General features: G+C 44.9%; 1 protein-coding gene across 2 annotated transcripts in view; it reads right to left on the bottom strand.

Moving 5' to 3' along the window:
- The window catches only part of SHISA6 (shisa family member 6), a gene marked incomplete at its 5' end in the record, with an annotated part of 396338 nt that overhangs the window by 278304 nt on the left and 95357 nt on the right, over positions 1-22677 (bottom strand). The gene's annotated exons all lie outside the window — the stretch shown is intronic.

Below are 22677 nucleotides of genomic sequence, written 5' to 3'. Positions count from 1 at the left end.
TGCCATGTGATGAAATGGGCTATGACCATTCCAGCAAACACACACGCAAGCCGCTCCGGATACTCACAAGAACTTCAGTGACTTTTCAAGCTCAAAGGAATTGTTCTAAGGTTCCCTTCCAAAGGAAACTAGTTCAGCTCATTATTTGCAGATAGCATCTGTCACTTTTTTTATGCCAGTGGGTGCTGGTTGTCCTCAAAGAACACTGTACAAATGTGCAGACTGCTGTGTGTTGAGAGAGGTCTATTATATCAATTTTTCATTTCAAAGCAGCAATAACAGCAAATAAAGCCAAAGTCACATGACACTGTTGCTTTCATTGATGCCCTTATTCTAAACTAAAGAGCAGCAGGGGAGATGGTGTCAACAGATTTTTTTCTTTTGGTCAACCAAAGATGCAGGATTTGCAGGGACTCCTGGCCACTTCTCTGGGACTAGGCTGCGATGTCCAGCAAGAATACAGGTACGATGCCCTAACGTTGATTAGAAGAGAGGCATTTTACTCAATAGACAAGTTCTGATCCACGCCCCCCGCCTTGCTCCTGCCACACACAAACAAACACATCTATTCATTGTTGTTTAAGCCTGGCATGCATTAGCCTATTTGCATTCTGCCCATCTAGGAGAGATCCACCTCTTCAAATGAAGGAAGGGCCACTGAGCCCAGAAAACAAGATTCCCTCGGACAACAAATGATGAAACAGGACCAGGAGTGAGGGTACCAGTGAGCTGGGTGAGTTTTCTGCTGGAAATTTATTTTGCTGAAAAATGCAGAATCAGGTTGACCAAAACATTTCACAGATTTGTGTCAAATTTGCCAAATGATCAAAAGTAATAAAAAACAAGGAAATGCAGAAAAATCAAAACGTTTACTTTTGAAATTTGACATTTCGATTGAAAACTATTTTTGTTTATAAATTGATTACAATTCCATATGAAAGTTTAAAAAAAACCATAAAAGAGTAAAAAAAAATTAAATGAAACAACTTTTGTTTCAACTTTTTTGGTTCAGCCAGTGAACCAAAATATCAATTATTTGCACAGTTCTAGGCACCGAATGGGGAGACTGAGTGGAAAACCCCAGACAGTAATTACTGCTTCGTGAAGGTTTAAGGGCACTGGACTGACATGTGTGGAGGCTGACATTGGGTATATTCACAGCGGCTGGTCAAAAATATTCTTTATCTGCCCCTGTAAATTGTGATGAAAATGAAACATTTTTTGTTTGTGTCAACATTTTTTCTATAGCTATTTTTGAATTTTCATAAAAATACCCCAAACCCTGAAAATTAACTTTTTAAAAAAAAAAAAAATTCAGCAGTCAAAAATTGAAACATTTTGAAAATGTTTCAGTTTCTGGCAATTGAAAGTCAAAAAGCTTCGTCTGGTTGGGGAAAACTTTTCGGTTTGATTGAAAATGTTTGCCCGATTGGTTGAAATTTTTCACTTTTGGTCACTGAAAACAAAAATATGAGGAGCTTGGGGGGTTTCGGCTTTTCTAACAGCCTTAGAAATGTTGTTGAAAGTTGATATTTCACATAGAAATTCCTGAAGGGGCTGCCTCTGTGGGTGATGGGGAAGCCAGTTCATAGATTCATAGATTCCAAGGCCAGAAGGGATCATTGTGATCATCTGTCTGACCTCCTGTCTAGCACAGGCCACGAGACTTCCCCAAATAACCCTAGTCCTTGGCCTCTCTGGCAAGTCTGCCAAATGGTAATGACATTAGAAGCAAATTAAAACTGGGTTCTCTGCTACCATCGCTGCAGGGGTGTCCTGAATGAAGCCTTCTGGTACTGGTCCTCCGACCTGCCAAACGGTGATGGGTACCAGGCTTTGAGAAAAGAGTAATTATGGAATGGCAAGATCGTTCTCTTCCTCCAGGCGGGTGGGGAAAGGAAACCCTCCCCATACACACACACTCCATGGGGGTTCCAACCCCCCCTTCAGGCTGCAAGTCCCTCCTCAGTTGTGCTCCTGAGCTTCCACTCCGAGCTGTTGCAGAGGGGTCCCTGGCCAGCCTCCCACCTCGCTGCACCGATAGGAGACAGTCAGGGACTTGTTCTGTGTAGTGGGAACAGCAGAGAAGAGGTTGGGTGGGAAGCAGGGCTTGAAGGGTTGCCTTTAATCCCCACAAGGCTGGGGGCCGCTCATCTCATCATTCACTCCAGCCAGCTGTGGAGGTGTTTTTTGTGACAGGGAAATTTGTGAGCTGGAACCTGACTCCAAATCATGACAGAGATTTACTCCAGCACTTTGTTCTGTATTCGCACCAGATCTAGCACACTATGCAGAGACATGCTCCTCAGCATTCGGCTGTGACAATGCCGAGGGACCTGCGTGCTACAGGAAGGGATTCTGGGGACTCAGTGGGTGACACATCAACCAAAGGCAGGGGAGTGCCAGTGTCCTGGCCTCTGTCTAACTCCCTCTGCTATGTTAGTTAGAGAGAAGCAGGTTGTGAACACTCTGACATCAGAGGTTCTGTTCCCAGCAAGACTCAGCCCTTCATACTTCGCAGGCAGACAAAATAAGCACTGAGCAGTTTATTCTGTGGGGGCTCTTCTGATAACCCCATAAGAACAGTGGCACATCTGGTATAAGCAGTGTCCTGGCCCCAAGCCTTCCCTACACATACTGTTAAGATGGGTACTGTGCAGCCCTCCACCCCAGGGCAGTATTTTAGAGGTGCCATATACATAATGCATGAGGTGCATTGGGGTCTTCAGGATCTAAGTAATGTTAGTCATGTATACTCACAATAGTATTAGCACCCCGAGGCGGCTTCAGTGATCTCTTTATCGCTTGTCAGATGGTAAAAGGTGCAAAGCAATTGGAGATTCATCAGGTTAAGACACAAGGTGAAATGGCTGACAGCTCAGATAGATTCAGACCAGGATCAGCATGCAGTTAATTGACCTCAGAAGGAGGCCAGGCTTTCACCAGGGAGGAGAGTTTGGCCCACGATATGTTCACACAGAGCCTTGCTGTGTAAACCACACTGTGGAGCACAGACAGGAGAAACACAAGGAAGCAGACGGGCTATCAAACGGCATTTCTTTTTTTAAAGGCAAAAAGGGGAAGAACAGACTGTGTGTCTCTGAAGCAATTACTCCAAGAGATGGTTACAATTGTATAATTGCATGGTTTGTGGTTACATTTGTCTAAATATTTGCTATCACATCTGTGTCCCTTCCCAATATCACAGGCCATCCCCATCATATGGACCACAATACTGTACCATGATGCTTGGAGGTAGTAATATGATGTGCTGCCATTTTGTGGGTGTCAAGGTAATTTTGAGGCCAATTACCTGTCCTGAGAGCTAAACTCAGGGTCTCCATGATGCATCCAGGACTATTCTGTCTGGAGTAAATTTTGCAGCCAGAGGGCACACCAAGAGCACCTTACTCTTTTGGTTGCTTTTCCAACTCTACCCATTAAGGAGCACTAAAGGTTTCTGCACCCACCCCAAAATGCCCCTAGACAGACATCTGACTGGTTGAAGGTTCAATGTTCTATTATTCAGGGATTTCTCCAGTTACTGGCTTCACTTGGATGATCGCTGACATCAACGGTCTTACATAAACTGCTGTTGTATGTGGATTATTTAGAGAGCATCTGATAATCAGTGCGAACTGGAGAGCAGGACTGAGTGCTAGGGAGGAGGAAATGGACAGAGAGGGCATGCGCCTTGGCACAGCTGGGAGATCCGGCCTGTAGCTTCAGGGCAGCTCTGATTTCCCTGTCAGGACCTATTAACCAGAACAAACACATGGGGCAGCATTCACTGTGCGAGGGCTGAGTTGTGTGGCCACATCTGTCAGAATCACAGTGCTGAGTCTGACAGGACCATCATTATTTTTGATTTGCCGTAAAGCATATAAGAAATGCTGTGACCTGGCCATGAATATAATTTCTCTCTAAAGCTTCATGGTTTGCTTACCCATTTGGGGAGGGTGTAAATTTGTGGTGTGTCACAGCATTTAGCAAACAAGCCTAGTGACTGTCACAGTTTTGTCCGACAATCTCCTGCACATGGGAGGTAGAAGACAGACGAGGAGAGGGTTACAGATGTGAGGGGAAAACAGACACATAATGTCAGAACGTTTGTGATAGATGATGCAAAGACTCTGAAAATCAAATGCACAGCTACAAATTGGGGAATAACTGGCTAGGAGGTGGTAATGCAGAGGGTTGTAGTGGATCACAAATTGAATATGAACCAACTCAGTGATGCAGTTGCGAAAAAGGCTAAGATCATTTTGGGGTATATTAACAGGACTGTTGTATCTAAGATATGGGCGGTAATTGACCTGCTCTACTTGGCACTGGTGAGGCCTCAGCTGGAGTACTGTATCCCGTTCTGGGTGCCACACTTTAGGAAAGATGTGAACAAACTAGAGAGAGTCCAGGGGAGAGCAACAAAACTGATAAAAGTTTTAGAAATCCTGACCTATGAGGAAAGGTAAAAAAAAAAATGGTCCTCTTTAGTCTTCAGAAAAGAAGACTGGAGGGGGACCGGATAACAGTCTTCAATATATTAACGGCTGTTATGAAGAGGACAGTGATCCATTTTCCTCCAAGTCCACTGAGCATCAGTGCCGGAACTAGGAGTAGTGGGGGTGCTGCTGCATCCCCTGAGTTGAAGTAGTTTCCATCATATACAGGGTTTACAGTTTGGTTCAGTGGGTCTCAGCACCCCACTTAGGACACTAAGTAATTGGCTTAATCCCTAGTAAAGGAGATTTAGGTTAGAAATTAGGAGAAACTTTCTAACTATAAGGATAGCTAAATACTGGAATAGGTTACCAAGGGAGGTTGTGGAATCTTCATCACTGGAGGTTTTAAAGTATAGGTTAGATAAACCTGTCAGGGATTGTCTAGATTTACTTGATCCTATCTCAGCATGGGGGCATGGACTGGATTACTACTTAAGGTCCCTTCCAGCCTTACATTTCTATGATGGGATTTCCAAAGCGCTCAGCTTTGGCCTAACTCTGCTCCCAGTGATGTCAGTGGGAATTTTACCATTCACCTCAATGGGAGAAATGTTAGGCCAATGCTGAACATTGTGGAAAATCCTCCCCCACTCCAAAGTGTACTTGGTTTCTTTGGAGTCTCACACCAGATTCAGCGGTCCTGAACCTGCATCATTCATCCACAGTCACTATTTGTAAGTCACATCACACCTGGCAGTTACCCTTTTTAAAGCTGCCAATCAGTTAACTATACTGGAAATCCATGTAATATATATTTATGCAGAACACCTTTATGCAGTAATTACATCTCTCTTCCTAATCAATGTTCAGCAGTCTTCCCACATGACACAATTTAATATTGAGGTGAAATTAATCTTTGCAGTAAATCAGCTCTGCAAAATTGCCATGTCAGCCTGCAACATATTCAAAGCAATCGCCACTTGGCTCATTTGCTGGAACTTTACCGGAATAACCTTGTGACAACATTCAAATGAAACTGGGACCATGTTTTATGAGCACAGAGTCCTATTGACTGTGATGCCAATTGCTCTCCATTCCTCATGCAGACTTTGTAAGAGGTATGAGGTTACAGTTTGGGGAGCGGTGACTATTTTAGCTGTCAGATCACACATCATTTCACACATTCATCTTTTGGAGCAGATGGAAAATGGAGACCCACAGTTTGCCTTTGATTCTATTTTTTAACTGCATTTGAGTTAGTAAATATATTGTATATATATAAAGAACAAACAAACAAGGGATCTGGACAATTTAGCCAGAACATGGGTTATTTCCAGTCTAAGCAGTTACTATCTGCCAACCTAAATTCCCTTGGCACTTTCAATTGGATCCAGAGTCCTTCTTCACTTTGTCTTAAACTGTAGTATCAGTGTGCACTGTTAAGCCACTGCTGTTTCCCACCCCACAGGTGGCTGCACTTCAGGTAGGTAGGATGATTGCTGTATCTAAATATCATACTGATTGTGAGGTGCTTTTAGGATGAAAGTCAGTGTATTATGCAGCGGGGCCATGGTCATAAGTGCCTGTACCTCAACCCAAGCCCAAACAAGGTTACTGTTACAGCCACCAGTAAGTTCTGTGGCAAGAGCTATCTGCCTATTGGTCTAGCTCTGTATATCCAGGTATTTATATTGCCTCATCATCATAGTACCTGAGTGCCTGCCAAGTATTTATAAACAGAAAGAACAATACCATTTGTTCTCTTTTCCTTCCCAGCCTACAGGAGAAAGAGCGCGATCAGTTTATAGATTTCTTGTGTGTTTGCTTTTTTATTTGTGTGTGTGCATAAAAATGAATGAGCGTGTGTCACCACAAGTGACTGTATGTGTCTGTGTGTGAATGAGTGGTTTGTGTCAGGTATGGCAGTGAGCATATGAATGAGTGAATGATTGGGTGTAGTACTGTGTTAAGACATTATTGAGGGGAAGCGAAGTCAAAGAAATGTGTTCGCATTTAGTTCTGAAAATATTTAGTACCATGGTCGTTCTTATCTCTTGTGAGGCTGAGCTCCGTAGTTTAAATTCAGCTGCTGTGAAGATTGTCTCCTCTGTTGGGCCGTGGTTCCATGGGTTTGGCAGAATGTAGCTGTTCAGAGCAATGGAGACAGCTAAGGCTAATTCCATAGAGGGCATCAAATATCAGGACAGAGACCTTGGAGTGGGGTGCCATGGCAGAGTGCAGCGCATGGGAGGATGGCGTGCGGTTAAGCAGATAGGTTGCTGTGCTTTTGGAAGCTTTATCAAGCTAGTTCTTTGTTCGATAGGTTGCGGTGCGACTTCCTGGCCAGTTGCAGGTGGAAGTGTTTTGTGTTGCCATGGCTATTTGGGCATCTGGCAGCAAGGAGGAGTTGAATGATTTAGTTGGGGATGGGTCCTGCTCTGGGCAGGGGGTTGGACTAGATGACCTCGTGAGGTCCCTTCCAACCCTGCTATTCTATGATTCTATGAAAAGGAGTCAAAGGCTGTGGAATGGTTTTCTGATCTGAGGGGAGATGTCATCAATATGAGGGGATGTTGCAAAGGAGGCACATTTTTCAAAGCGCATCCCTCTTCTCCCAGCCCCACCTCAGTCTGCTCTGGCTCAGCATAAGACAGTAGCCAGCTTTGGCACTGGCACTGAGAAAACTGGGAGAGCTAAAGGAAATTCTCTAAGGGAGCCTAGTAAAATGACCTCGAATTTCCTGAATGGAGAGAGTTTGGTGCAGCAGCTACTGGGATGAGAAGATGTCTGTCTTGTCTATTTAGACTGTAAGCTCTTCAAGAGCAGGGACTGTGTCTTCCTCTGTGTTTGTATAGCACCCAGCACATCAGGGCCCTGATCCTGATTGGCACCTGTTCTGCTACTATAATAAATAATAATACATTCTGTGGGCTAGATTCTGCCCCCACTTTTGCCTCACTTCATTCAGTGGGCTTGCACGGAGGTAACAAAGGGCAGAATTTGCAATTGGAACCTAGGGCTAAATCAGCCCTTCCCATATTGCAAGACATGGAAGGTGTGTGAGGCAGTGGAGCTATTGAGTAGAGAGGTGCTGTGATCACAAGGTCAGTTTTCTGAGTGGCCCTGTGCTTTAAGGATGGTCTTGTTGTTAATGCACTGGAGTAGGACTCAGGAGACCTGGGTATGATTCCTGATTCTGTAATAGATTCTCTGTGTGACCTTGGGCAGGTTACTTAATGTCTCTGTGCCTCAAATACCCAGCTCCAAACTGGGCATAGTATTCCTGCTTTTGTCTGTCACGTTTATAGAGGGTACGTCTACACTACCCACGTTACAGCGCACCCCTGAACGACAAAAGTTTTAGCGCAGAAAGTGGCAGTGTAGACACAGCCTTAGATTGTAAACTCTTTGGGGGAAGGGACTGTTTCTTATTATGTATGTATACAGCACCTTGCACAATAGATCCTGGCTGGGACCTCTAGCTGCTACTGCAATGCAAATAGTTAATGATTATAATGATAAGTACAAATGGAACCTTCCCTTAGGCGAGAGCCACTGAGTAATTCTGTGCTTGGCCTCTATTAGCAGAATCTTTCCCCTGGGTTTTATGAGGGAGGCTGATCATATATTCTGCTTCTAATTTGCAAGTTGGTGGGTGGCATCTGCAGACAGGCCAGGGTTCCTTCCATTTACATCAATGCTGCTGTCAGTTTGGGATGCTGCACCTGACCTGCTGGGAAAAAAGATGTAAAACCCACCAGATATGACTGGGAGACTGGTAGGTGGGGGCAGTTTCCCCAAGCTGCTTCCCTGCAGCCTGTAATGATAACCATCCACCTCTGCACCTGTGTCAGCACAGGCAACTCTCTGCCAAGGGAGTGGAGCAGCTCCCAAGGGAACAGCTGCTGCAGTTCTCATCAGTTTCCCCTTTCTGAAGAACTGAAAGCAGGGGCTGTGAGTAGGAATGGGCAGAGGTGAACGTCAGGCTCCGTCCCTCCGAGACGCAGCTGCTAATTCATGCTGAGCCATTTCAAACACCAAGACATCCCCTGGGAATATCCCTCTAGAGCAGGGCCTCAGCCCGCCACAGCTTTGTTCTTGGAGAGCAAAATCTCCGCTCCCTTTGTCGGGACTATTTGCTGAACCGAGGGTCTGGGCACAGAGAGTGGAAATAACCAGGGTAGGCCAGCATCTGCCCCTGGCTGACCCAGCATCCCCCATGGCAATGCTAAATCAATCCAGCACCCACCCAGCCTCTCACACAGCCTTGGTGTTTATAGCTTGACAGAGAGACACAGGACTTGCCTGACTGGATCAGATCATGAATGCGACCAGTCTGGGATCCTGCCTCTGCCCGCACTGCTGCTCCACACCAGAGTACATGGGGCTTGTAGGAGTGATATTCCCTTCCAATCCCAGGAGCATAAAGATGGATGAACCTTACTTCAGTGTGTCACCACAACTGTGGCTACAGGGATGGAGAAGGCTTTGTATGGATGGAAGCCTCTTGGCCTTAGCTGCAGAGCTACCCTCTTAAGCAGACTCACCCTACAAATCTCACTGTCAATAGTGATAAAACTAGCCCTGTGGTCACCAATATATTCCTTTGGTAGGGTTATTTCCTTGGGACCAGCCCTCCCCAAGGAAAGGCCCCTGCAGTCAGTGGGGTAGTTGGCTGAGCAGGGGAGGGGTACAATATCAACAAGGACCTCATCTTTTGGCCCTTTAGGAGTAAAAATAGCAGTTGACTTTTTATAACTGATTATGATAATTATTTATTTGTATTGTGGTGGCACCTAAGAGCCTCATTCATGGACCAGGACCCATTGTGCCAGGCACTGAACAAAAATATTGTCCCTGCCCCAGAGAGCTCACAATCTATGTATAAGACCAGAGAAAACAGATGGAGACAGGCAGACCAATGGGGGTGCACAGGGACACATGATAGGTAGGGTTGGGATAGGTCATTAAGTCTCTTGACAGTGAAGACAAGTAGCTTTGGTAGCATAGGGAAGGGGGAGCCAGCGGAAGGATACAAAGAGAGGAGTGACCGGGTCAAAGTGACGGGCTAGGAGAATGAGCTTTGAAGCAGCATTCTGAATGGATGCGAGTAAGGCAAGATTGTCTTTGTCAAGGTCAGAGAGAAGGACGTTGCAGTACTCAAGACTTGAGATGATGAGACCAAGGCAGGTATAATTCTACTTCCTCATACAACATCTGTTTCTTCCATTAAATAGCTCTTTGAGCTGTGTTTATTGTGGAGTATCTGAACACACAAGTGCATAGCAAGGTTCTCTTTGCCCAGCTTCCTTCCTTTTTCTGTTCTTGAGTGAAGTGGGTTTCAATGAGGTTAGGCTGGTGCCACAGGGTTGACTGCTGTTCTTAGAAGGCTGTTAACAGTTCAGATTTCTAAAGATGTGCTGGTTTCTGCCAGTGCCTTTTCTTCAAGACTGTGCAGGAGACCAGAGATCACAGACAAAGTGACTGGACTCTCCTGGAGCTGCAGGATACCAATAAGCATGCCTCTCAAGAGGCCACAATGTGGGACACTCAATGTGTGAGAATGGCTGAAAATGAACGACACAGAAATTATTCATGTAGGACATTGAAAATGCTCTGGGGAGGGTGGGCAAAACATTTCTGTCAAAACTTTTTTCAGTGGAACCTATATATATGTATATATACATGGCAGAAAGTGTCTCCTTTCTTTGAAAAGTACTCCTTTTCTTTTTGCGAATACAGACTAACACGGCTGCTACTCTGAATCCTTTCTTTGAAAATTTTCAATTTTTCATTTGGAAACTGACACCTGCCCCCAATCAATTTCCCCACCCTCCCAAATTTTAGCAGTTTTTTACTCAAATTTTTGGTTTTGGTTTTTCATCTAAAAGTTGAAAAATTCTGTTGAGAAAAAAGCCATTTTCTGGACAGCTCTAGCTGTGGGATTCTGTCCCTTAGTGTCAGTAGCTTTGCCTATAGCTTCACTTTTATGATCCTACATTTCTCATGTAAATAATTATTTTTCCAACAATAAAAGTGTGAGGACCCCAAATGATCATGGAACATGGTTAACTTTGTGACTAAAATGAGGAATGTCAGAGGTATGATAGCAGACAAAGACTGTCATCAGCCTGTGCTTAAATTGAGCAGCTAGTTGACACACTGGAAGCTGCCCTGAGTATCTTACTATCTCTGGTGTAAATAGTGGATAGTGTAAAAAATCTTTATTGGAAGTGCAGTATCCCAGCTAAGCAAACCCTCTGGGATCAGGACAGATTCCAAGGGCAGTGATTGGATGCACACGTTTAGAAGAGAATTAGCATTTACCTAGCATCCCCTCCCCCATCCAGATGGGAATTCCTGGACATGATAGCACTTCATCTCCTTCCCCCCAGACAGCAGGAGAGCCACACCCATACACACCATCGACAACCACACCCCACACAAATACCTGCACCAGAGAGACACAGCCACCCCAGGGGCATGCCCTGCACACTGCTGCTTCCTACACAGACACACACTGCACACGCCCCAGAAGAAGGCACAGCCATGCCAGAGACATGCTCACCACATTCTGTACAAATGCAGGGCATGTCTAACCTAGAAACGCTGCCGCGGTGCCACCTTAATGCTCTAGTTTAGACACTGACTACAGCTACAGAAGGGGTTCTTCCCTTGCTGTAGTAAATGCACCTCTCCAAAAGTTGGTAACTAGATCGAGAACTCTTTCGACTTAGCAGTGTCTGCACTGGGCTTAGGTTGGTTTAATTACATCGCACAGGGCATGACACTTTTCACATCCCTGAGTGACGTAGTTAAGCTGGCTTCACTTTGCAGTGTAGACTAGCCCATAGTAAAGTTAAGCCTTGAGAGCTGGCTCTTGCTAAATGAACCCAGCAATGTCTTGGCTTGTTCTTCTTTCACAGACTGCAGGATCCTTTTCTCCTATAACTCTGAATCTATGATTCTGACTGATAGCACTTTGATTTCTTAGTGTGAAATCTCATAGACTTTAAAAACCAGAAGAAACCATCATGATAATCTATTCTGACGTCCTGCATATTGCTGGCCACAGAATCTCACCCACCCACTCCTGTAAGAGTCCGATAATCCCTGACTGAGTTACTGAAGTCCTCAAATCATGATTTAAAGACTTCAAGTTACAGAGAATTTACCATTTACACTTATTTAAAGATGCAAGCGACCCGTGCCCCACACTGCAGAGGAAGGAGAAAAAACTCAGGGTCTCTCCCAATCTGACTCGGGAGAAAATTCCTTCCCGCCCCCAAATATGGCGATCAGTTAGACACTGAGAATGTGGGCAAGACCCACCAGCCAGACACCTGGGAAAGAATTCTCTGTAGTAACTCAGGGCCCTCCCCTTCTAATGTCCTGTCTCCAGCTGTTGGGGAATATTTGCTACTAGCAGTCGCAAATCGGCTACATGCCATTGTAGGCAATCTCATCATAAACTTATCAAGCTCAGTCTTCAAGCCAGTTAGATTTTCTGCCCCAACTGCTCCCCTTGAGAGGCTGCTCCAGAACTTCACTCCTCTGATGGTTAGAAACTTTTGTCTAATTTCAAGCCTAAACTTGTTGATGGCCAGTTTATATCCATTTGTTCTTCTTGCCAACATTGGTGCTTAACTTAAATAACTCCTTTCCCTCCCTGGATATTTATCCTTCTGATGTATTTATAGAGAGCGATCATATCTCCCCTCAGCCTTTTGGTTAGGCTAAACAAGTCAAGCTCCTTGAGTCTCCTCTCATAAGACAGGCTTTCCCATTCCTCAGATCTTCCTAGTAGCCCTTCTCTGCACCTGATCCACTTTGAATTCATCTTTATTATGCATGGGAGACCAGAATTGCACACAGTATTCCAGATGAGGTCTCACCAGTGCCTTGTATAATGGTACTGAACTTCCTTATCTCTACAGGAAATACCTCACTGGATGTATCCTAGGACTGCATTAGCCTTTTCATGGCTGAATTACATTGGCAACTCACAGTCATCCTGTGATCAACCAGTACACCCAGATCTTTCTCCTCCTCTGTCTCTTCCAACTGATAAGTCCCCAGATTATAGCAAAAAAAATCATGTTAGTTTCTAAGTGCATGACCTTACACTTTGCACTGTTAAACTTCATCCCCTTTCTATTCTTCCAGTTTTCAAAGTCATCCAGATCTCCTTGTATGATATTCGTGTCCTCCTCCCTATTGGCAGTATCTCCCAATTTTGTGTCATCCACAAATTTTATTAGTGCACTCCCACTTTATTGTGCCAAAGTCATTAATACAATGTTAAGTAAGACAGGTCCCAAGACCGATCTCTGAGGAACTCCACTGCTTATCTCCCTCCTGCCTGACAGTTAATCTGCCAGTATGGCTCATTCTAGTCTCCCCTTTAACCAGTTCCTTACTGACTTTCCAACTCTCATATTAATCCCCATATTCTCCAATTTAACTAATAATTTCCCATGTGGAACTGTATCAAATGCCTTGCTAAAATCATGTAAATTAGATCTACAACAGTTCCTTTGTCTAAAAAAAATTAGTTATCTTCTCAAAGAAAAAGACCAAGTTGGTCTAGCATGATCTCTCTTTTGTAAAACCATGTTGTATTTTATCCCAATTACCGCTTACCTCTCTGTCCTTAACTACTTTCCCTTTCAAAATGTGTTCCAAGACTTTGCATACAATTGAAGTCAAACTAACAGGCCTGTGGTTTCCTGGATCCCTTTTTTCCATTTCTTGAAAATAGATACAATGTTAGCAATTCTCCTGTCATAGGGTCTGACCCCCGAGCTTAGCGATTCATTAAAAACCCTTGTTAACCTGGCCAATACCTGTGATTTCAGAAGGGTGAAGAAGAAGTTCCTATGTCTCAGGATAGGTCAAGGCTACAGACCAAGGAGGGCTGTATGGCAAAGTCCAAGGACATGCTCATTAATTTGGCATTACTGTGATCTCCAGTGCTTGTGCCACTCCAAATTAACACTCACTTATCCAGTGTGTGCCAAATACCGAGCTTCAAAACCAGCTCGCCGGTGAGGGATTTGCTTTTAGTTGAATATTCCAGGTATCCCAAAGTACTTTACAAAGCAATGTGGTAGCTGCTGTGACTGAACTCCAGTGCCCATGCAGGCGAATGAAGCAGCCATTCTTCACTCGGTGGCCGCACTCATGCAGGCTTGAACTCTGGGACATGTTTTAATGAGGGAGGGAACCTTGGTGAGACCCCCCAGGTGCGTCCCGTTACTGAGGAACCATGAGAGGTTAACCTTCCATGTGACGCTGTCCCCAGAGATGGGCAGCAATTACCTGAGTTGAACTTCTCCTTTGAAGGGACAGCACCAGTGCCCTCCGCCAGAACTGCAGGACCCCGTTGGGGAGATCGGGTTGTCACACAGGTTTATATTGCTGGCCTGCACACATTCACTCGGATGCCTCTGCACACATTTGGTGAACAGCCCGCAGAGAAGAGTTCACAGTCTTTGCTAGGTAATCCATGCACTAATGGCTCTGTTGCAAGCCTGAGGGTATCTATTACAGCATCTCTACTGCTCAGGCTGCGCTGTCTCTCATATGTCTTCTGAAATGGCCACGCAGCTAAGTGACATTGAGTTGGGAAATCTATAACAAAGAATGCCTTTGCTATCCATCTCCAGGAAGTGTTAATGTCATCTTTAGCTCTCGTTCGTGCCAATTAGGGCAAAACCCCATGGAAAAGGACTAGATATGTGATGTCAGCAAAGGCTGGTGTGTAGCATTTTGGCTGTTGCTCCGAGACCAGGGCTCAGATTCATCATTCGTATTGCCAGTCACAGAGGTGCTCCAACAGTCCCATGCGGACAATGCTCCTTTTAGTGTAAACCTTGGTCTGCTGCAGCGGGCACTAGATCAACTTCATAACGAGGTGAAGCTGCTGGTGGAACAGCCTGTAACGACATAGACAGGGTCCAATAGGCTCTATCAGGCAAAAGAGATGTTTGATCTACTGTAAGTCTTCTGGGAGACCTTGTAACTGGCTGGCTCAATGGACAGACCAAGATAACTCAGGGTACAGAGAAAATTTTTGTTGATTTAAAAAAATTGAGTTAGAAATGTGCAAAATCTCTCAGGAGAGAACTGAGACAAAAGCTGAAAGCCAAGGGCTGTGTTCAGTAACCAATACTTTTGTTTTTCTGGAACAGATGGTGCTAAGTAAGAATTTGCATTGACATGGCACCTTTTGTGCAAGCAAATCCCCAAGTTCCTTACAATGACAGTATCACTGAATCTATTTCCCCTTTTGGTAGCACAGGATGTGGTAATGATGGACATACACTAAATATCCAGACCACCTTAAGGACCTAGCTGGAAATCAATCTGCGTGGCACTCGATTTGCAAGGAGCTTATGTCCCTGTGGGATTTGCCATGATGCTCATGTTGATGATAGCATAGGATAGCCCCAACAACATATTCTGTACTGTCTTACCTGGTCTAGTTTAAGGATGGAATTGGTATTTCTAGGGATTTCTAGGTATTACAGGGATTGAAATTCCCAAATCCCATTAATTTTAATGGGAAATGAACATCCAGATTCCTTACGCAGCTTGGAAAATGTCCATTGAAATGTCTCCAGAGATCAGATTTGCTCTCAGAGGCTACCCCACAACAGTCTACAACTTGACCTCCTCTCTTCTGTCCCTGCCCCACTTACTCCTAACCTCCTCTGCCCTGTCCCCCCACCAGCTCCTCATCCCCTCAGTGTTCTAGTCAAACTGCTCCTTCACTTCACTGCCTGGGCCACGGCAGCGGAAGCACGGACAGCACAGGAGAGACAGTCTCCCTGCTCTCACTTCTCTTGCCAATCCAGTCCCTGGCTGCCAAGAAGAGCGATTGTAGAGAAAGCCCTGCTCAGCCCTGTAGCTGTGGGCTGGAGCATGCTGGGTCGCTCCTTGGGGATGGTGGATACACAGTACTGATGAAATGGTCAGGGAATTTAGCTGTCAAACTCTAACAAATCTCTACTGAGCGTGTGCAAACTGAGATTTGTCAGATGCTTGTACCTTTGCCAAATATGATGGTTTTTTCCTGTAGTGCCACAGAGTGCATCCCTGATACCAAGTTTCAGATTCTGGCATCAAAGCATGGAGGTGCTAGAGCTTCTCACTGACATGCCTGTAAGAATGTTTTAATGGGCTAACAATGTATTTCCCCCCAATTTCACTCTCAGAACTGCTGAACCATTTTAGCTGAAACTTTCCAAAACCAGTCAGCCTGAGGCAGACAGAATTTCAGCCTAAATGGTTTATGTTAAGCAAAGTTATAAGCAACTGAAAAGATGGTCTTATAACGGGAAGTGTTAGGCAGCCTTAATTGCAAGTGTTGTTAGGAGCCCTGCCTACAATTTCTCTGTCCTCCACAGTGATCACAAAGAGGTGTGAAAAGTAAATCAGCATCAGCTGAGATCACAGTCCTTGAGTCATCATCCCTGTGCAGAGTAGGATGCCCTAAAGGAGCCAAAGCTCCAACGATTAGCAACATTCAGCCCCCTCCTCCACCACCAGCATCTGTCCCTCCAGCTGGCAAGGGGTAGTGTTCCATCAGCAGGTGTTAGCAAGCCCCCCTACTGAACACTCAAGGCAGCTGTATGTCCTGAGTCTGCCAAGTTCCTGCGAGGACTGGTGGGGGGAGGTGTGTAGGCTTCTTGTGTTCTCTTCCCCAACCCTGGGGACCAATGCAAGGCAGGCCAAAATTTTCACACACAGCCCCTCATGTGAGTGTAATTAACTACTCTCTTTTCCAGACCATTAATAAAGATGTGACGTGAGATGGGAGCTGATGCTGACCCCTCGTAGCACTCCATTACAGCCCTCCTCGTTAGCTGCTATGCTGCAGTATATCATTACCCTTTGATTGCAGCCTTTTGGCAAGTTTTCAGGCTATGTGACAGTGCTAATATCGAAGACCATTTGAATTAATTTTATGTGAAAGGTTGCGTGAGCATCTGTATGAAATGGATCTGACTCAGATGTCGCACTGGCTTCCACTGGTGTGGCAGCATTCACTCTGAGGAAGTTGCTTGCTGCCCTACGTCGCTGTAACTCAGAGCAATATCAGGCTTTGGGCAGTAGTTTTATCTTTCTGTCTGAAGAATCCCTCTTGTTTATGGTGCATGATTTGTTCTTTGTGGCTCATACTTCCATTGTCCTGCATTCCTTGCAAACCACAAACTTCCACTGTCTCCAGTGAGTGCATGGGTTGCATGGCCCTAATTGTTTATAGATCCCCATCCCCATCCTTTTATTAATATTAGTGCCATATTACTAAGGATGTGAGTCAGACTTACCAGACAGCCATTGCCAGGATCACTCATCATTCCTTTCTTGACTGTCGGTCCCACCTTTGATTGTTCCAATCTTCTGCTTCCTCTCCAGAGCTTTTCAGAAATCGTTGTTGGAGGTCTGGACAGTTTACTAGCTAGCACCATCGACATGCTGGAATGAATGCATGTCAGCCAGAGCCGCTGATGAAATACCATTCGGATTCTTAGTTATTTTCTCCCCAAAAAATACACGCTATGGGAATGGCTCTCAAATTTTCCTCAGCCAAGATCTGCTTTGGCAACTTGCCAGGAACCTAGGGTTCCCTCCATCTCCGCTGCATGAACTAGAGTAGAGTGCAGCCTCACCAGTGCTTCACAGCCCCCACCAAGCAAGATGAAGCATTTGCATGCTGGAACCTTTAGTCCTGGTGGACTGCACCCCTGAGTCAACAATCAGAATGATGCCCAGGAGCTGCATTCTACAGCTCTACAAATGCCCTTTGATCACTCTTTCGCCAGGGTGTCTCCATAATATCAGTATACACTCTAATACCTGGTATGTGAGCCTCATGTAATATTTGTGCATGGGAGTCAAGAGACCAGGGTTCTATTCCTAGCCCTGACACTGACATATGTAACCATGGACATGTCACTTCACTCTCGGTGCCTCAGTTTCCCCATCTCAAAAAGGGGGATAATCATACCCACCATTGCAAAGTGCTCTGAAATCCTCAGATGAAAAGTACAATGCAAGGTATTGACACTATATATAAATAATCACTGCACCGCCTTCATTCTATCAGGCACCCAGTACCTCACCAGGTAAAGCATCAGACCTTTGGAAAGCATCTGCTCTCTGAACCAAGGCCTCTCTCTGCCCAGACAGGAGGTTGCAGTAATGTCTTCAGCCCTCCCTGATGGTAAGTTAACATAGGGAGGTCATCAGAAGCTCAAGTCATTCATATTTGCTGTTTGAAAGGGTATGACAAAGTAAACAAAGTTTGAGGGAGAGGGTCGTTCACATTAAAAAAACACAAGCTGTTAAAGCTACAGTGCGTTGCTGGGAATATCCAGGTTTGATTTTTGTCTTTAACTGAAAGCAATTTCTTGGACTGTTATTTCACAGCAGGTTTTTCCAAGGAATAAAATAAAACTTTTGTCAGTCTCCTGTCCCCTAGAGCATCCATCACCACTCACTGTGCATGCAGTGGATTGAAGCCAGTTTGCATTTTATTTAGAATACTCTCACATAAAGACATTCTTTGTGATGCACTAATTCTTCAGATGATCCTGGACACTGTTGGCAAAACCCTGAATAGAACTTTCACCATTGCTTCCTCCAACAATCAGCGCTTCTGGAATACAAGCTTCAAATAAAGTAGTGGTGCGGGTAGATATTTAAAGAGGTTTTATTAAATTGCCCTACTTCTATTTGCACCATGGGGACTACTGCAGCCCTTCAGATGGAGCACAATGGAGTGCAAGATGCAAAAACTATACTCACATTGTGGGGAAACAAATAAACTCACAGTCCCTCTCTGTTAACTGGCATTTTCCTCAGATAATAATGGTTTTGCTTTAACTAATCTTAAGTTTTCAGGGACAATTAGATGCTTTAGTTGAATGAATCCCATTATTTAAGCCTTTATTGTTCTCCGTAGCGTCTATTCTGACTCACACCTCTATTTGCACACATAGCGTATTTACGGAAGGTATTTTTTCTTTAAAAACATCAATGAAAGGTTTTTCAGTGAAACCCAATTTGTGTTTATGGAAAATCTATAGTACCTGATTGATTGAACTAAGCAAAGGTTGGAGAGAATAACCATGCTAATGTGAGCTGAAATGTGTCTTGCTCATCAGATAAGAGGCTGAAATGAAAATATGGAGCCCAATTAGGATATTTGCAGGGCCTAGTGTAAACTTTAGAAGCTGAACAGGAAACTGAAGAGACATACACCCAGCTCAGCAAAGCACTTGAGCATGTGCTGAACTTTAAGTTCATTGAGTTCAACAGAGGACTTACACATATGCTTAAAGTTCAGAGTGCGCTTGAGTGGTTTTCAGAGTTGGGTGGTTTTCAGAGTGGTTTTAGTGATACTGATCAGATCATGAAGATCACAGAGAGAGACAGAGAGATAGAGGGCATCAGCAGCTGAGACTATTCTCAGGGTGAAACTGTGTGTTTGTAACATACATCCTGCTAAGGCCTGTGTGAAGGATAAACTTTGGATAAGCTCCCCACATACCATGCACCCACCCGCACAATCAATATGGGGCCTCCCCCACTGCTTCCTCATTCCCTCACTGCCACCTAAGCACTGTCTTATTTTACTCTGCTCTCTTTGGCCTGAGACACCTTGTTCATTTCTCATTCTCCTAGCAAAATAATTATCTCCCCGTACTTGCTGCAGTTATCTTCTTGACACTTTTTTCCCCCAAAACCAGAGTGTCTGGGAATCATCAGGGAAAAAAAATCTCTGCGAACTCAGAAGCAACTTTCAAAAAGGGTTCCTAAAAACCAACAACCCAGACACAAAGAGAGCTGGGAGGGAGGAGAAGTCACAGTGAGAGATTTGCATTTCCCCGGTTTATCTGTATTTCCATTTAATAAAAGACATTCATTGATTCACTTTTTTATGGCTGCACACAAAGCTATTTCTGGCTGGAGGGAGAAACTCTTAAACAGAATGAGTCAGCCTACACCTCGTACGTCACCCTGGGACCCCAAAAGGTATAGCTTCAAAGAAATCTGCATGCTACACAGGGCTATTTTCTACCCACACATCAAATGGAGAGAGAAAATGCTGACTTCTGATGACTGGAAAAAATTTCTCCACAGCTATTGGCATCTGACAAATAGCAACTGGACTCTAAAGCAAGTTTGGGGCCTCATTCAGCTAGATGCCTACCATCGAACACAAGAATCCCTCACCTACTTGGGCAGGGTATAACATTTCAGCAGAACACAAACCCCTGAACGAGGGGAGTCAGAGATGGAAAAGTCTTAGCAGATCATCCACTCTGACCCGAGACATTACTGCTCTTTTTGTCCACACTACTTTTAAAAGCCCAAATCCTCCATTGTTTCCTCCAGAGGTTATTCCACAGCAGGGTGGGTCTAAAATTTTATCTCAAAACCATTTTTCAATGGAAAATGTCAGCTTTGTCTAAACAAAATGTTTATGAAAAAGTCTGCCTTTTGTTAAAAAACTACCCCAAACCTGTCAAGTGTCAGCTAAAAACATTTTATTGGGAAATGCTGCCTTGGTGCCCCATGGGACTTGTAGTTCAGGTATTTCATGCTCCCACTCTGCTGTATAGCTAGGTTCCCCAGCCAGACATCTCCCATGATGCGCCATGGCAGCTCAGCAAGAAGGGATATCAGACTGCATCATTGGAGTTGTAGTTCAGCCGGGTGCTTGGCCCACAGATGACAGTGCGGGTACGTTTCACCCAAACTCCAACTCCCATGCGGCATTGCTGCAGCATTTCCAAATCAGTGTTTTTGGTTTTAAACTGAAAGTTTTCACCCTAAAATGTTGGGCTTTCCGGCTTTCACCAAAAAGTCAAAAACATCTATGGAAAGGGTTGAAACTCAGTCATTGTAGCCAAAACTTTCCATGATGAAAAAATACAAAAATTTTCCGACTATCGCTATTCCGCAGCTGGATAAATCACACTGTTGGGAAGAATGTCCTGGTAGCTTTATTACTGCCCCAACACTCAAAGCAGGACAGCCATAGCACACAGGCGGCAGCTGTACCAGAAGAGGTCAGGCCTGAGGTGAGCTGAGCCAGTCTGCACGTGTCAGAACTGTTTGCAGTAGGATAAGTGTCTGTGCAGGTCACATCACATTCAGAAAGTGACCTTTATATTTGGGTCCCATGTCAGCCCTTGCTCTGGGACTGTGACAATGTGACACCTTGACTGCCGGTATCCACTGCCTCCCCATCTCCATTTTGGTGTCGAATTCTTCATCATTTGCAGCTCCTGTGCGTCAGAGGAGCCATCAGAGGACCTCAGAAGAGAGAGGCTCTTGTGTTCTGTATGCAAAACAGAACCCTGGGATTCTTTTTGGAAGTTCCATCATGCTGGGCGGTGAGATTAATGTAGCAGCATTCACTTTCTACATCTGTATGTAGTCCCTGCACAATATCAATACCTTGCTTGCTAGTGCTAAAACCCTTACAGTTCAGAAACGCCAGCCTCCAGGCATGTCCCCACTGTCTTCTTCCATGAGGCGAAATGGAACAATAGAGATTGCTAACAAGCATGTTCCCCCACGCTGTTAACGCACGCCTGGAAATCCCCAGCTTGCTCTGTACTGTGGGCTGCTGGTTTGCAGTGCTTCATCCCTCACTCCTTGGACAAAGGAACCACAGTGATGAACAGCAAGAAAGTACACTTTCAGCTAACATTGTCTGCGCTCTCTCTTTGTCAGGAGGCTTTTGTTGACACATCTGGCTGACGGACTCTTAACCTCTCTGCTCTGGTGGCAATGCCCCTGCAAACCCTGGTGTGTGTGTTTATTCAGCACACTGCCTCCAAAGTCTCCAAAGCTCCTATTTCCCCATGTCAACTTGGGAATTTAGAATGGTTTTCCTCCCCTTGAAGATTTCTACTCAAAAGACCTGGAATTCTGAAAGATCAGAAGTTACTGAGACAGGTAAGGGATCAATGCAAGCAGAATAAACATACTTTGAACAAGGTGTGAGTAAAGCAACACCCTTCCTAGGGCTGGCTTTGCAGCCTCTGGTCAGTAGAAACCTTTAAGTAGAACACCAGTCATAGGATTGGGAAAGTCTTGTGCATCACAGTGATGTGAGGTTTGCATTGCGATGCAATGTGATGACACTGTATAGAAATTTTCCTACGTATTATATTTTGGGGGCCTCAAAAGGTAGTGTGTGGCCCACATGTGGCTTACAAAGAAGGGGGCTACCTGACAAAATAGGCTTGGCTATGGAATAACATGGGATAGGGAGCCGCCCAAGATAGAGCACTAGGGCTACCTCCAACGGAGGCCCAAAGAGGATCATTACATCACAACTTCAGGGAGGTCAGGAAGTCTGGGACTCAAGGCCTGCATTATTCCCTGTGGAGGGGTGAAATGAGTGGATAAATGCAGGATGAACACATTACCGTAGTCTGCTTTATTTACAGTGTATATAGTTATTGCAGCTTGGAACAGAGATGGTTCTTACAAAGAAAAGTCAGGGAGGGTTTAAGTTTATTTACTCAAAGATGCAGCAAATCTTTCTTGGGATAATTTATCTCTCCTCTCAGTCAGCACAAAACTCAGAAGGCTCAAAGGATCAATCCTGTAGGTACCCACTTCTCTTCAAATGTTCCTCCTTAGTCTACCTCCATCAGGTCTCTGGTCATCCGGCACAGGTCCTGCAGCAGGGTCATCTCCCCGCTGATCGCCAAGCCCTTCTGCATGGTGTTGCCATACAATCTGAACGGGAAGCCATTCAACAGCTCTGGAACCTTATATTACCGCTTTGCTATTTCAAAAGGATAAGACAGTAACTCAGATGTTGCTATTTAAATCCCTGTTTGGTTCAGAGGCACCATTATCTTACCCAATGTCACTCATCTTTCCCATGTCCTGATTCCTGGGTCCCCTGCTGGTGGTCCCAATACCTTGGCACTGACAGTGAGGATGCCCATACAGGGAGGCTTCTGGCCTGGAGAATTCCCTGATGAGATCTAAGGACCCATGCCCACAACTCATTTACACTGGTGGGGGTGGGAGTGTTACAGATGATGTCTCCCCCAACTTTTCGAGAGTGAAACACAAAGGGCTAGTCTACACATGGCATTACTCGAGTCCTTATGCTGATTAACTCCATGTGGGGACACTTATTCTGCAATAAGTGCATGGGTTAAGACAATCTGGACCACATCACTAAGATTCC

This window comes from Lepidochelys olivacea (assembly GCF_965140295.1).
Source record: "Lepidochelys olivacea isolate rLepOli2 genome assembly, chromosome: 14".
Lineage (NCBI taxonomy): Eukaryota > Metazoa > Chordata > Testudines > Cheloniidae > Lepidochelys > Lepidochelys olivacea.
Note: the sequence above shows the minus strand (reverse complement) of the source record. Positions and strands in the feature narration are given on the sequence as shown.